Source organism: Trachypithecus francoisi, unplaced genomic scaffold, assembly GCF_009764315.1.
Source record: "Trachypithecus francoisi isolate TF-2019V2 unplaced genomic scaffold, Tfra_2.0 Lachesis_group0, whole genome shotgun sequence".
NCBI classification, from domain to species: Eukaryota; Metazoa; Chordata; class Mammalia; order Primates; family Cercopithecidae; genus Trachypithecus; species Trachypithecus francoisi.
In genome coordinates, this window is record NW_022681453.1 from 98,651,336 (window position 1) to 98,667,790 (window position 16,455).

Here is a 16,455-nt window from a genome sequence, read left to right on the forward strand (position 1 = left end):
CATGCTGTCTTATGTGGCTGGAGAAGGAGGAAGAGACAAGAGCAGGGAGGTACTACATACTTTTAACCTATCAGATCTTGTGAGAGCTCTATCATGAGAATAGTGCTAGGGGAATGGTGGTAAACCCTTAATCCCCATAATCCAATTACCTCCCACCAGGCTCCACCTCCAGCATTGGGAATTACATTTAAACATGAGATTTGGGTGGGGACATAGATACAAACAATACCAATGGCTATAAATAGAGTAAAAAAGTAAGATCTAGTATTTAATAATACAGTAGGGTGACTATAGTCAATAATAATTTATCGTACTTTTAAAAATAACTAGAAGAGTGTAATTGGAATGATTGTAACACAAATAATAAATGCTGGATGGGTATCCCATTTATCCTGATGTTATTATGCACTGCATTCCTGTAACAAAATATCTCCTGTGCCCATAAATATATACACTTACTATGCATGCATAAAAATAAATTTAAAAAAAAAACAAAAATATACATGATTTTTCCAGGATATAAAAACTGTTGCATAATTTTCAACTTAATTCCTGAGGCAAGGATAATCAATAACATAACCTGATGAGGACATTACAAGTAAGAAAAAACATTGACCAATCTTTCTCATAATATGAAGTGAAAAATCCAAAAGATGATACTGAGGAGGAAAATCTAGAAATAGGTTTTAAAAACATGTTTAAAAATACAATTTTATTTTCTATTGCTATCCATAATAATGTGAATTAGTCTCACAAATGTATTGTTGAGAAAAGGAGGACATAAAACTAAATAATACATACTGTGTAGTTTGTGTATGATATAAACAGAGAAAACTAATCTATGGATTTTAATGTCAGATTTTTTTATAACCACTATGAAGAAGCAGAAAATAATGATTGAAAGAAACCCCAAAGGGACTTCTAGAAATATGGTAAATTTCATTACTGGCCGGCGGTAGTGGTTACATACCGTAAATATGAACAATGCTATGCTATATTATACTTTATTTAAAATACTTTTAAAATTAAATGAATATAAGTATTGTGTGCCTAGAAAACCTGGCAAGCATTTACTTCTATTGAAGAGAAAGTGAGTCAAATGTTATATGACAGTGTGGCAGAGGTAGTGCATTAAGACAAATGTTTTTTGAGAAAAAAAGACAATTCAGGAATATATTGAAGTGATGGATTTAAATAAGTCGTTCTTAAGATGATATTCTAGTACCTCCCCCAAAAATGTTCCTTAGGCTGTTGGAGATTGCACCAAAATAAGAACTTAAACATGCTTTTTATAGGTGGCATGTAAAAAAGTATATAAATAAAAGTTGAGAAAGTATACTTTTGAATCCTTCCTCTAGGGCAGAAAGGGAAAGCAAGTCAGCAAAGGAACCATTTCTTAAAATCAAATTGAAAGTAAAACAACTATAATTTATTACTGTCTTTTTTTTTTTTTTTTTTTTTTTGAGACGGAGTCTCGCTCTGTCGGCCGGGCTGGAGTGCAGTGGCCGGATCTCAGCTCACTGCAAGCTCCGCCTCCCGGGTTCACGCCATTCTCTCGCCTCAGCCTCCCGAGTAGCTGGGACTACAGGCGCCGCCACCTCGCCCGGCTAGTTTTTTGTATTTTTAGTAGAGACGGGGTTTCACCGTGTTAGCCAGGATAGTCTCGATCTCCTGACCTCGTGATCCGCCCGTCTCGGCCTCCCAAAGTGCTGGGATTACAGGCTTGAGCCACCGCGCCCGGCCTGGTAGCATGGCTTTTAGAGAAAAAATACAAAGTATTTGTGATCTCAAAAGACTTCTTGGAAGATTAAGGAATTATTGGAAAGGAATACTATTAAATAGATAAGAAGAATTCTAAGATCTTGCAGATGATGTTCTGCTACATTTTGTTTGTGGGGCTGTAAGTGATAACAATCATACTGGTGATCATAGTTCATATTAAGAACAGTGGGAAATTAAGTTTGCAAAACATTATTAAAAATAGATCCTGAAATATTCTAGTTTTAGCAATTCTCTGTCTTTCCAGCCTCATGTATTATTTTAGTCAAAGTATCAATTACTTATTGAATGGTGGGCACAATGGAACCTACTTTTGCAAAAGTGTCTTTTTTTAATGTAAAGCAGAGTTATTAATTCTTTTTTATCACTTTCCTTCCTTATATCATGCTGGATATTACTTATTTTCTCACTAGACTCTCACAGATCTTATCTGTCTTCAGGGTACAGTGGGGAAAGATGGTGTGGAAGAAAATAAAAGAAAATAACAACCTTTCTTTATAAGTTTCATGCTCCCAGGACTAAAATCTCCTCTCTGTAGAAAGTCTGCTTTCATGAAGGGGGATTAGAGCAAACCTTTCATATTCCAGAGCTCCATGGGCTGCGTCCTCTGCTTTCAGGGTCTTAATGTTATTGGCATCTGCTGTGTTCTGGTCACTGGTTATATTTGTCCAAATATCCACCTAGAATCAGTAGTTTTTCAAGGGATTTGAAAAATTTCTTCTCAACTCTCTCCACCTATCTTTTTTTTTTAAAGATCACTTATCAAGATTATTTTAAAACTCAGTCTCATTTTCTAAATATTATCTCTGGACCTCTAGCTGAAAGATCAGAGTGCAAAAAGGCCTTCATGCTTGTCTTCACATTTTCTCCCAGCTTCTTCTTGAACATAGGACTTGTGTGAATAGGACTGACGTTTATCTAAAATCATTGCAACAGACGGATGCTGAAAAGCTTTCTAAATTTAGATATTTTTTTGTTTGCTTATTTTATTTGGCAAATAAAAGAAGAGAATAAATGGAAAGATCATCCTTATTTCCTAACACCCAAAATAGCCATTTTGTTTCTCAAAAGTAGAGGTCTATTTAACCACGTTTTCTGTGTGGAGTGACTCTACAGCCCTGCTACCATTGCAAATGTCTGATGTATATACCACACTTAACTCCAAATTTGAGATCAAATATGTTAAAAGTTTAAACTGTAGCCCTCTAAATAAACAAGTTGAACTGATCCACACTGCAATGGCCTTTTTCTTGAAAAAGCAAAATGTGAACATAGACACCAAATGTAAGTCAGGTTTTCACCTTTGAGCTCGTTCTCATGGTTTCATACAATCAGTAGTGATTCTGAGGGATAGCCATTAAACTGCTGATGATACTATTTTGTGGACAGGTGGAATGTATAGATAGTATTTCAACAACGATAACAAAAATGTTACAATGAAATTAAATTCAGTAAGATGCAGATAAATTTTTAAATGTAGGTAGTATTTAATGGGATAAGTTTAAATCAATGCTCTCAAAGAGAAGAAAAGCAAATAATGGGAACCAGTAGATACCACAAGGCATGTTGCACAGCAGGCTCGACGTATTTGTTTTTCCTTTCTTTCATTTATTCACTATTTAATGTATATAGCGACGACAGATCATTAAATTGAAGCTTGTTTCACCAAAATACCAGGGTTTGGTCTAGGTACTGCTGCTCCCTGCACAGAAAGCCAACGACTGTGAAGAGGAGTATTGCAGAAGAAAAAGGCTTTGATCAGGTGCTGCAGCCCAGGAGATGAGAACTCAGTCTCAAATCCATCTCCCTGACTGACTAAAACTAGCGGTTTATATAGCACGGAAGAAATGTAACAATGTGTAAGAAAACAAGAGCTGGGGGATGGGGGATGCAAGGGGGGGATCTGGTGCTCTGATCTTGTGCAACTCAGTAGTTGGCCAACCATTCAGAGTTATTTTTCACCATTTTAAAGCATTTGGATTTTAAACTCAAAGCAATCTGGGAAAACGGAAAGGTATTAAGAATCATCACTGTTGGCCAGGCGCGGTGGCTCGGGCCTGTAATCCCAGCACTTTGCGAGGGCGAGGCAGGCGGATCACGAGGTCAGGAGATCGAGACCATCCTGGCTAACGTGGTGAAACTCCGTCTCTACTAAAAAACACAAAATAACTAGCTGGGCGTGGTGACGGGCGCCTGTAGTCCCAGCTACTCGGGAGGCTGAGGCAGGAGAATGGCGTGAACCCGGGAGGCGGAGCTTGCAGTGAGCTGAGATGCGCCGCTGCACTCCAGCCTGGGGACAGAGAGAGACTCCATCTCAAAAAAAGAAAAAAGAAGAAAAAAAAATAGAACAATCACCGTTTCTAGTTTGAGTTACTGTAATCACTTACTAACATACTTGTTGTCAGGACAGAGTAATACGTTTAAATACCCAATCCTGCACATGCTGTGCTATTTGACAATATCCAATAGACCATCAGTCTAAAGACCCTGTGCATCCTCCTGTGAAAACATTGCACAGTAATTATCTTGTCACATGTCTTTTCTCACCATGAACCTCTTGAGGGAGATTATCTAACCAGCATATTACTAGCATCTACCTCCATGTCTGACACATGGTAGTTGCTCCAACTTAATAATAAATTTAAAGATGATTAACATTTGACTTAGAGAAATGGATTTAATACCTTTAACATTATTTTCCAAACTGTAACTGCACAACTCAAATTGTCAATAACGATAATTTGATCCCTGGATCAGCAGCATCAGCATTACCTGGGAACTTGCTAAGAAAAGCAAGTACTGGGTCGGGCACTGTGGCTCACGCCTGTAATCCCAGCACTTTGGGAGGCCGAGGCAGGTGGATCACGAGGTCAGGAGATCTACACCATCCTGGCTAACACAGTGAAACCCCGTCTCTACTAAAAATACAAAAAAACTAGCCGGGCGTGGTGGCGGTGCCTGTAGTCACAGCTACTGGGGAGGCTGAGGCAGCAGAATGGCGTAAACCCAGGAGGCGGAGCTTGCAGTGAGCTGAGATCCGGCCTCTGCACTCCAGCCTGGGCAACAGAGCAAGACTCCGTCTCAAAAAAAAAAAAAGAAAGAAAAAAAGGAAAGAATGGAAAAGAAAAGCAAGTCCTTGGGCCTTATACTAGACCTACTGGTTGAGAAACTCTGGGGGAGTGCCCAGTGACCTGTGTTTTAATAAGCCCTCCAAGTGACTCTGATGCCTACTGAGGTTCCAGACCACTCTTTATACAATAGATGTCTCTGTAGGGAATGGGTTGGTTTTGCAACATAATTGGGCCACAGATATAAAACTCTAGCATATTACTGATAAGTTGTTTTTCATTATTCTTCAGGGTATGGCTATGGCTTACACTTCTGCTGGTGTTAATTGGGATTTTTTCTGGAGATTCAATAAGAAATTTTTTTATATTTATGTTTTAAATTTATGTTTAAAATTTGCAAGTTGACTTAATTTATTTGCCCACTTCCATTATTCTTTGTAAGACATCAGGCTGAGTTCAACAACTGATACAAATTCAGAAGCCAGGACCTTAATTCAATAATTTATCGACTTATCTATGCAAATGATGGAGAAATTTGTTATAGAACAGTTTTAGAGCTATTAATTAGCAACAAAATTCAGATAAGGAATGAGAAATGACAGTTATGAACTCAGAAAGTAGAAGAAAACACAGTCTGCTTTATTGATTCAGGCATTTCTTGGACATCTGGATCGGTGAGTCAGGCATAACATAAATTATAACAATAATTTTATTTTTCCATAACTGGTTATCAGTATTTATGGGTTTCAATTGCTGCCTTTGTTTGTTTTCTTGTTCACAAATTTGTTCTGGCTTCTTGTCCTCTCGATTGCTTTGTAAGCATTGTTTAAAAAGGTAAATGCATTAAGAGCAAATTGAAAGAACAATGTCACATTGAATACTATGGTCAACATCCTGTTACTAATTCCTGTTTCATAATGATCAATTAGATAATTTTACACTAGCAAGCCTTTTCAAAATGTAATCAATAAACTATTTTACGTTTCTGTCGCCATTGAAAAATATAAATCAAATCAAACCAAACAAGAACAGAAGCAGAAGCCTTTATTCTCCATGTCAGTATATACTTATGTAAAATATATCAAACTACGGTGCTTTCAATTAGATTTTCTTTCTTGCTCAATAATAGGGAATTATAAGATACAGTCACTCACAAATCATCTGGATAGACTCAAAGCATCTTGGAATGGAAAATATTATACATTTTTTCTTTGCTTTTTCTATATTATCTTCATGAGTTATTCGAAATCCAGAGACATTAAGTGACTTTTCTGTGGATAGTTAATTTGTGACAGAGCCTTAAGTAGAAAACAAATGTATTTACTATAAGTTTAGTGCTGGCAAAGGGAATATTTATTAACTTGTATATATATATGTATATATATGCTTAATTTATATACATTTACAAACATCTAGGTAACATTTAAGAGACTGTAGATAACAGAGGAAAATTAGGAAGTCATTTAAAAATGTTGGATAGTTTGATAATTTTTGTAAGTATTTCTAAGGTTTTAGTTCTATTTCCAATTTTCTATTGTTTTTAAATCTATATTAGAGGTAAAAGTTAAGAAGGACCAAAAAGGAAGAAACAGTTCAGAATACGATGTTTCACTTCTGTTTGTAGTAACGAGAGTCAGTTTATTAAATATGGTAACAGACTTTCAAAAAGGAAAATAGTGATCTACTCAAATGTTCTTTATATTTAGAAAGGTTATATTATTCCTTCAAAAAATATGTATAAAATCCTAAGAAGTTCAAAGTACTACTTGTGGTGGTGAAGATACAGAAGCTGATAAAACACAGACAAATTCCTGCTCTAAGGAAGCTTGGAGTCTAGTGGAGGAAGTAGGGTAACGGACAAAGGCATTGGGAGAATGCATAGTGTATAACACGGTAATAGATGGAAAAATTAACACATAAGAATAATAATAGGAAGCATAGAAATAATATGGGATATATTTGAAATAAAATGGTCAGATGATACTTGGAAAACACCTAAAAGAAGTATGAGAGCAAGCAACATGTATTTCTGGGATAAACACGTATTAGAAAGTAAAGCAAGTACAAAAGCTGTCGGGCAGGAGGAGGCCTGGAGTGTTCAAGGAGCAGAAAGGAGGCTGATGTATCAATAGAAAAAGAAACCAAATGGAAATTCTGAAGTTCCAATATATAATGACTGACACAATAACGCACTAGAGAAATTAATGATAGATTTGAAGTGAAAAGTTAAAAAAATCAGCAAACTTGATTATAGATCAAAAAAACCATGCAATCTAAGAAACAGTGTAGAATAAATAAAACATAAACAGTGCCTCAAACAAATATGGGATATCATTAAGTACATTAATGTACATATGAAAGGATTACTAAAAAAAAAAAGAAAAAAAACATGAAGAAGGCCAAAGAAATAATGCTTGAAAACTTTCCAAATTTGCTGAGAAGCATGATGTAAATGTTATACTGTAAATATACTCAAAAAGCTCAACTAAATTAAAGTAAACTCAAAGATTAATACTCAGAATATCACAGTACAATTGTTTTATGCCAAAGACAAAGAAAATTTTGAAAGGAATAAGAGTAAAATGACTCATTGTGTACAAGAGAATCACAGTAAGACTAACAACTAACTTCCCATGAAAAACAAAGGAGGCCAGAATGCAGTGAGCTAATACAATCAAAATGCTGACACAAACAACCAAAAAGTCCATCAATAATCTCATGTTCATCAAATCTACATTTCAAAATTGAAAAGAAAATAAAGAAATTTCCAGATAAATAAGAACGCGGGAAGTTATTATTAATAAGCAGTGCAGAGGAAGCCAGAGGGAGAGATGAGAGCGTCAATCCATTACTGCCTTTCACATATTCCCCTTCTTGAATTTTCTCTTCCCCATTGATAAGGTAGACAGGAACACGTCAAAAGGTGTAAAGTAGGCGTGGTTTCAGAAAGCTTTCCATATTCACCAGACTCTCAGAACTGGCCTAGAAAATCCCCTAGGATTATTTGCCATCTAAACCACATCATTTTGCTCCTAGAAATGCTATTCCAGAGTAGAATCTCTGGACCAGTTTTCAGAATTCCACGGATGCCAGATATCACCAAAGATACAGTCAGTAGATCAAGAGTAGATAGCCTCCTTAGATAAGCTGGCTGCTGACTATATTTAAAAAAAAAAAAAAAGACTTGGCAGCAAATTCTGTTTTGTTTTACAATTGAATCTGGAATGAAACCTAGAGGATTTAAAACTGGATAAAATGCAGAAAATTAAAGTGTTATTTGATATTTGGCAAAAATGCTGGAACTTTACTTTTATGTTATTTCAAATGTTTTCTTCTATTAATATAAATATTGTTGAGAAGTTGACTGTAAAACAATTATATAGTCTTTCAAGTATTTTGAGAGTTAACCAGCTAAATACTAGATTTTCTTTTTCATGTCATATATTTTATATCATTATTTTTAGTAAAGCATTTTTTTGAAGACTAGAGTCATAGAAAAATTTTAAAAATTCTATATTTTTATTTCACTGCACCCTCTCAAAATGCTTTCATAGATGGTAAAATTAGCTGACATCTCCCACATGCAGGTCACAGAACGTAAGGTGAAATTTCTGGAAACCACCTAGGTTTTATCTCAGCTTTATCCTAACTTAAATTTAGTTGTTTATTTGTTTGAGTGTGATGAGTTCTCATGGCGTTAGTTCTAGAAATGACTAGAGGCTTTTGGATCAGATTCCTACACTCTAATTACACTTTCGCCTTACAATCTTGTGAAAGTAATTTAACCTCTTTACGTAGCAGTCTTATAATAATTAGAATGGGTTATAACTATCAAGTTCATTGGAGTAATACAAAATATATAATGATACTATATACCTCAATAGTATATGATAAAGATTAAATGAAAGAACTATATATAAATAATCACCACAATGATGGTTTTATGTAATTATTTTTAGTAAGGAATTTTTTAAGACCTATTTCAGCATGTCTAGTGTTATGAGTGCCTTCAGTTGTTGGACACTCAATAATTGCTAGCTGTGATAATTAACAAATGTCTTCCTTGCTAAACATTGAGTTTGCTTTTACACATTAGACATCTTTATTTTAATTATTGAATATATTCAAGTATTTTTCAGAAATATGACACTCATTTTATGTTCTTCTCCATTTACACAACATAAATTGTACTAACAACATATTGATACCTGAACTACATCTTAAATTTTCAGCAAAGGAAACTGTGGCCAAAGAGGGACAGCATCTCAACCTCATTAGAAGTTGTGTTTTGCTTTCATGCTGGGCCAAACTTCACACTTCAGCAATGGCAAGGTTTTTACTTTTCCCTATAAATTATTGGTAATATTAATAACAACAAGATGATACTATTTAATATGAATTAAGAGTTTTCAGGGCACTTTCACATTTATGGTTTTATTTGATGTTTTACAGGAACTCTGTTGTATTATTAGTGCATTCTCACTCTGCTATAAAGAAATACCTGAAACTGGGTAATTTATAAAGAAAAAGGTTTAGTTGGCTCATGGATCTGCAGGCTGCAAAGGAAGCATAGTGGCTTCTGCTTCTAGGGAGGCCACAGGAAGCTTCCAATCATTGTGAGCGAGTCATCTCACATGGCAGGAGCAGGAGCAAGGAGTGGGGAGGGGTTACACACTTTTAAAAGACCAGATGTCATGAGAACTCACTCACAAGCACAAGGGCAGTGCCAAGGGGATGCTGTTAAAGCATTAATGAGAAATCTGCCTCCATGATCCAATGACCTCCCACCAGGCCCTACCTCCAATATTGGGGTTTACAGTTTGACATGAGATTTGGGCAGGGACAGAGATCCAAGCCATGTCATCTACCATTCTCAGTATTCAAGTACTTTTAGTTTCTCAGTCGTTAGGGGAGTAGCCCAAATTTGAGCAGGTAATAGCCAGTGGCTCTAACACGGAAGCCTCTATCTTCTGACTCCTTATCTGAGTTTCTTTCTACCCTGCCATATTACTTCTACTTCCCATGTGAAAGAAAATATTTGGCATCATGTAAGGACAGGCACAACAGACTTCATATTATGCATGGAAAGAAATCTGAGGGAGATAAAGCTTAACAAAATTGCAAACTTTATTAGTCTTCTTCAAACGATACCTGTCGTTTCATACTGTTATTCTCCAATTAGCTTTGAATTGATAGAAGGAGAGATACTAAGAATACACTAGATTAAATTGCTGGGGTCAATCTAGTAAAGTGATAATGTTTCTAATCTTTATTTGAAAAAATATACACATAAGTATGTATACATCTTTACTTTTACATAAAAATGCATTGTATGTACATAAGCATGTATGTATCTTTACTTTTACATAAAATGTATTGACAGAAAGAATAAATTATGCATATATTTGGGTATTCATAAGGATTTTCCAACTTTTATTGATTTTACTATAGTTATAAGTAAAAGTTGGAACTGAAAATTTTCAATACATATTTTCTTTACAAAAATATATTCAGAAATATTTACTTAGGTTAATGGATTACCTTAAATAAGGCAATGAGTGGATATATGTGTCAGTGTGTGTATGTGTGTGCATGTGTGTACATAGCCACATATTTGCTAGAAACATGTGGATGAGAAATAAACAATTTAAGCTAATTGCAAGGGGGATATTTAAAGAAATACAGCATTATTAGTCCAAAGAGAGAGGCGACATGTGTGCACCAGCAATTACTCAGGGGACACAAAATTCTTGGAAGTAGACTCAGGCTAGCCTTAGAGGAGGTAGAAAAGAAAAACAAACAATCCAAGAAAAAAAAAAAAGGAAAGAGGAGAGGAGGAGGGGGGGAGATTTAACTTAAAGCAGTGAGTTCAAACTGACCTTTCCCCTCTTGTAAGTATTGGAAGCAGATGGCTACTCCTGTAATTTAGTCCTTGCCTGCTCTGATACAGAAGGTTTAGGGTTCTCCCCCTCCTATAGCTCTCTTTGCTATAGTTATAGTCTCTTTAAAACGGAAAGACCAGGTTTAGGTGTGCATTTGTGAATCATGTAAGATAGCATTTTCTAATTTATATTTAAAAACTGGCAGCGAAAATGCAAACAGAAAAGGCACAATGAAATACAGTTCAGATTTAATTTGAGATGACACATCAGCAACTCATGGACTGATTCAATCACACATTAGCCTACTGAAATTTTTAATTACAATTGCTTTTAATGAAACAACATCACTGGAGCTTGGATACACTCCATCAATTAGAAAGGAATGGAAGAAATATAAATACTATATAGGCTATGTAAATTTTTCATTTTTAACATGCTTATATGTTTGCATGAATCACAATGCATGTATTTGTAAATTAACTTAAAATAGGACAAAGCTGTTCAATAAACCAATTATTTAAGCAGCAAAGCTTTAAAGATACTCAACAACAAAAACTCCACCAAATAACCACTGAAAGAATAAACTGCATAATGAGAATTAAAAGTTTCAACAATACCCATTAGGATATTCTACTGCACCATTGATTCCACTACTATCAATTGCTTTCAGTTAGCTGAACCTTTGAGTGCTTATTGGAAAGGACTAATAAACCACAGTCAACTTTCTTTTTAACCTCACAAGGGTAGCTTGACTGAATTAAATGCTTTTCCCCGTTTTCCATTTCAGACACGTAAGTAGCAGGAAAATCTTAAACGTGGCCTTTTATAAGTCTTTTCTCCCGTAAATAAAAACCAGAAAAACATATGTGTCTATTCTGTCTATGATGAAAATATCAGCATTTTCCTCATGCTTTAGATCATTATTGTACCTATTAAACTTTACAGATGTGCTTCTCTTTGTTTCAGGTGCAAACAAGCAAAAAGATGAGACCACTAAACAAATTTGGTGCTGCCCATTAACGAATTCAATTTGCCTCAATTTTATTGAGGTGACAATCTGCATATTCTAAAAAAGTAGATAGATATATATATAAATAGATAAACAAATAGATAAATGGCTTATATGTCCAGCATCAATACTTTCAGGTATTTGGCAATTGCAGAGCAAGATAGATTTAAACTGATAATTCCTTAGTGTTTGTGAAAGGATGTTGTGTTACCATGTCAAAGGACAGGACGTTTGTCTCTGTACTAAAGATACAATTAAAATTTGTTCATAAAATATAATAAATTATTAGATTTTAAATTACTAGAAGTATATAGATACTATGATTATTGCTGTTCACATTTTTTACTCCTAATTTGCTCTAAAATAATTGCATAACTTTCAAATATTAAACACAATGCTTAAAATGAACTTTTAGAAAATTCTGAAACTATTTAGAAGAGAATTAAACGTTTTTATTTTGTCTTGAATGATTTAAATTGTTAGAAGAATGTAGCTGCTAATAAAAATCCAGTTATTTTCGGCTGAAGATCAAGTGATGAAATTTTGTTAAATGTGAGGCTGAGATGTTCCAAATTTACCTGAAAATCTTTCTATGAAAGACAGTTTCGAAGGACATTATTTTTATATTGTATAACATTATTTTTATATTGTGTATATAATTATGAAATAAAAAGACTTATTAATTTTAAAATAGAAAAATACTGACTTACAGCCATCAATGTTTCAGCCAAAATCTCAGTTGTCAGCCTATAATATTTCTGTAAAAGAAGACATCAGATTTGTACATCATTGCTAAAATTTGGGCCCACTGATTTTTATTCAGAACTATCTGAGTTTAGAAATTTCGTCTTTTCCTAGATATATACTTCATGAACTTACTGGAATCTTGAGATAAATTTGAGTGGCTCACTAACATGTCAAATTCTTATGCATGAATACAAAATTTGATTCCCTGGAGCCTAGAATGTGTTTGTTGCATAGAAAATTTCTGTTGATTGCTGTTGGCTTGCACTCTTTCTTTTCCTTCAACTTTTATTTTAAGTTCTGGGGTACATGTGCAGGATATGCAGGTTTGTTACATAGGTAAACGTGTGCCATGGCAATTTACTGCAAAGATCATCCCATCACCGAGGTGTTAAGCCCAGCATCCGTTAGCTGTTCTTCCTGATGATCTCCCTTCCCCCACCCCCATTGACAGGCCGCAGTGTGTGTTGTTCCCTGCAGTAAGTCCATGTGTTGTCACTGTTCAGCTCCCATTTATAAGTGAGAACATACAATGTTTGGTTTCCTGTTCCTACATAAGTTTGTTGAGGATGATGGCTTTCGGCTCCATCTATGTCCCTGCAGCGGACATGATCTCATACATTTTTATGGCTGCATAGTCTTCCGTGGTGTATATGCACCACATTTTCTTTATCCAGTGTATCACTGATGGGCATTTGGGTTGATTTCATGTCTTTGCTATTGTGAATAGTGTTGCAATGAACGTACATGTGCCTGTATCTTCATAGTAGAACGTTTTGTATTCCTTTGGGTACATAGTCAGTAATTAGATTGCTGGATCTAATGGTATTTGTGCCTCTGGATATTTGAAGAATCACTACATTGTCTTCCACAGTGGTTGAACTAGTTTACACTTCCATCAACAGTGTAAAAGCATTCCTTTTTCTCTACAGCTCACCAGCATCTGTTGTTTCTGGACTTTTTAATAATCGGAATACTCAGTGATCATTTTAGGATTTTGGGGGAGTGTGTGGTTTGAAATTGTACATTGAAAATAATGTGTAGCAAATTATGATGAGATACAACCTAACAAATCACAACACAGGGTGGTTCTCAGTTTGTGAAATCTTAGTAGGACACATTCAGTAGTGTGCTAGCGATTCTTAACAACCGGCTCCCCTGCCCATCTTTTCTCTCAGACAGCCTGCTTTCGTGCTAAAGGTCTTGACCTGCTGGTTATTTGTACAGCAATAAATATATAGCAGTTGAGAAGTATACCATCAAATGTAGATTTCAGCATGAATGCATATTTAATATGCCATCCATGCATGATTATGTGTGAGCTCAGCTCTCTTAAACTAATTATCTCAGAGAATTAAGATGAATTTTTGTAATAATTTCTGAAGTATAATCACAAGAAACTGATATAATTTACCAAATATGTTAACAACTAACTCCAAAGAAAATTTTCAAGGACATTAAACACACAGGACATGGTTTACCACTGAGAATTTACTCATTGAAATTGAGAAACTTCATCCACTTTCCATAAATAAATATCACTGTGGTGACAGACAGAAAAGTAAATTTCTATCTATACTGAATAATAAGTCTTTAGGAAAACTGTCATTTGATAAAATGTCAAGCCGTTCATTTAAAATGAACATAGTCTATGAACTGATAATCTTTGAAAAGTTGTCAACAATTTTTCAAAGATTAATTTATCAGTTTTTGATTCTCTCTAAAGCATCCTTGCTTTCCTCAGCTACACAAACCACTTCTGCCTGGAGGGAAAAATACTAAAATGGCTACAGCAACTTGAGCTTTTCAAGGAATGGCCACTATAATGAATGAATGCTCATGGTTAGCCCCTCTCCCAGCGTACCTGCAGGGAGACTGAATCATAGTTGTGATAAAGTAATGATTCTACTTCACATTGTTTCAGGCCCTGCGCTGTAGATGTTCCCTTTTAATCTGTGGAGGCTGGAAACTCATGAACCACTGTAACATAAGATAATTTTGCTGAGTCTGTGTTGAGGGAGGGGCAGACTCTAATAGTAACTAAGGGTGAATTTACTATCTCTAAATGAAAGGAAAATAGAATTGAATATTTAATCTACCCTCAAGTCCATTTGACTGAAACTTGCAGTCGGATAAGTTATTTAATCATTGTGTGCATGTGTGCACTGTGTGTGTGTGTTTGTAGGCATTTTAGAAAACTACAAATTCTCAAAACAAATATTTCCTGACGATTATCTCTGCTCCTCTGCTTGTTTACCTTGGTTCCCCATCTTACACACAATAGACTCATAAACATTTTCCCGGACTATTACTTGGAGTGGAAAATTAAAATCATAGATTTTCTCCCATATTATTACCAAGTCAGTAATACCTTTGGTCTTAAAAACTATCTCAGAGGAAGTATCAGAAGTATTAGTTTGGAAACTAATGCAGTCTTCAGCATGTGAATTTTTGAAGGCAGAGTCTTGATGCAATTTGCATCATCAAGCATGGAGTGGTTGACTTTTCTCAATCTCTTCTTTGTGCCTAAATGTAAATAAATTAACAAAGTATCAACACTATAAGTCATTCATGATGGTTTTATAAATGTATGTATTTTATATGAATGAATTTGATATACCACATACAATATGCAAACACAAAATTTACCCATAAATGTTTGAAATATATTTTTATCCACATCACAAGTATGTAACAGCTATGAGACCAGGTATAGACCATAATGTTGCTCAAAAGACTCATCACACAATCTGGGGCATGAGGATATGTGTAAAAGAGCAATAGATACTACATGTGCTAGCAGAGGTTTTCTAGAAATATTTGGGAGAGTCAGAAGTGATGGTCAGAGATCTCAGAGATGGGGTGGTATTAGAGCTGAGGTTTTAAAGGGTACCTAGTAGATCTCCAAGCTATCAAATAAAGGAAGAGTAGCATATTCATGCCACATTTAGAAACTGTAATTAGTTAGCTGTCATTAAAGGTTAAGATTGACAGGGGGACAATCTGGAAAGAAACGTTTCAATATAATCTGCATTTTGGACTTAATACTGGGTCACTGGAGAATGAGATAGGGTTTTTAATGAGGAAGTTTATGTAATTAGTCATTTTTTAAAATAAATGTATTTTGACAACAGGAGAAATAAGAGTCTACAGGCAGAAAAAGTAGATAGGAAGCTATTTTGATAGCCCAGAAGGGAGATGAAGTCCATGAAGGTAAAGAGTCTAGTGCAAGAGGTAAACATATTGAAGACTATGAAAGGAGGTATGAGACTATACAGATGTAAGCTTGCTTTCACTACCAAGGACAAATTGAAAACACTCAATACAAACACACACAGAAGCACATACACATAAAATCAACTTGCCAAAGAGAAAATGAAAAAATTTGGAAATTTGGGCAACAAATTGGTCCTAGCTTCATTTTATCCTTTTTATTACAAGGCTTTTATTCTGAAAATTCATTTAAACATATAACAAGTATTTATTATAAGTTATTTGTGTGCAAATGTCCATTCTAGGTGCTGAGATTTAGAAACTTAGAGACAAATTCCCTGCCAAAATGGAATTTGTATCCTAGTAGAATGTCATTGATATTGCTTCACTTTAAGCCTAAAAGATAAATCAATGGAGGAAATTTAATTTAGAAGACTTAGCTCTGTAATAACAAATAGGATCTGCTTCTATGGGACTTTTTCCTAAGAGAGTAATGATTTCTTAGTAATTATAAATAAAAAGCACCCTGAAATTTATTGTTTTACAGAAAATACTTACAGAAGTAAAACTCTTAAAAATTAGACAAAATAAAAACAGAAATAATAATGCCATAGTATTATTGTATAACTCAAAATCATCTTTGAAAAGTTGACTTAGAAAAGATAATTATAATGGAAATTGGACTATATTTATATTTTTCATAATTTGGGTTAAAAGCCATCTAGAAAAAGAATCTGAATGTACTGGTTCTATCATAAAT

At 34.7% G+C, this 16,455-nt stretch overlaps 1 long non-coding RNA gene across 2 annotated transcripts in view; it reads right to left on the reverse strand.

Moving 5' to 3' along the window:
• The window catches only part of LOC117076853, a 54,098-nt gene that overhangs the window by 36,710 nt on the left and 933 nt on the right, over positions 1-16,455 (reverse strand). Inside the window, exons 2-4 of one of the 2 annotated variants that reach the window (XR_004434496.1) lie at positions 14,854-15,008; positions 12,449-12,496; positions 5,903-6,145 (exon numbers count right to left, since the gene is read on the reverse strand). This is a non-coding gene — a long non-coding RNA (uncharacterized LOC117076853). Of the gene's footprint in view, positions 1-5,902; positions 6,146-12,448; positions 12,497-14,853; positions 15,009-16,455 lie in introns of those variants that run through there. The other variant, XR_004434497.1, reaches the window with a different exon arrangement.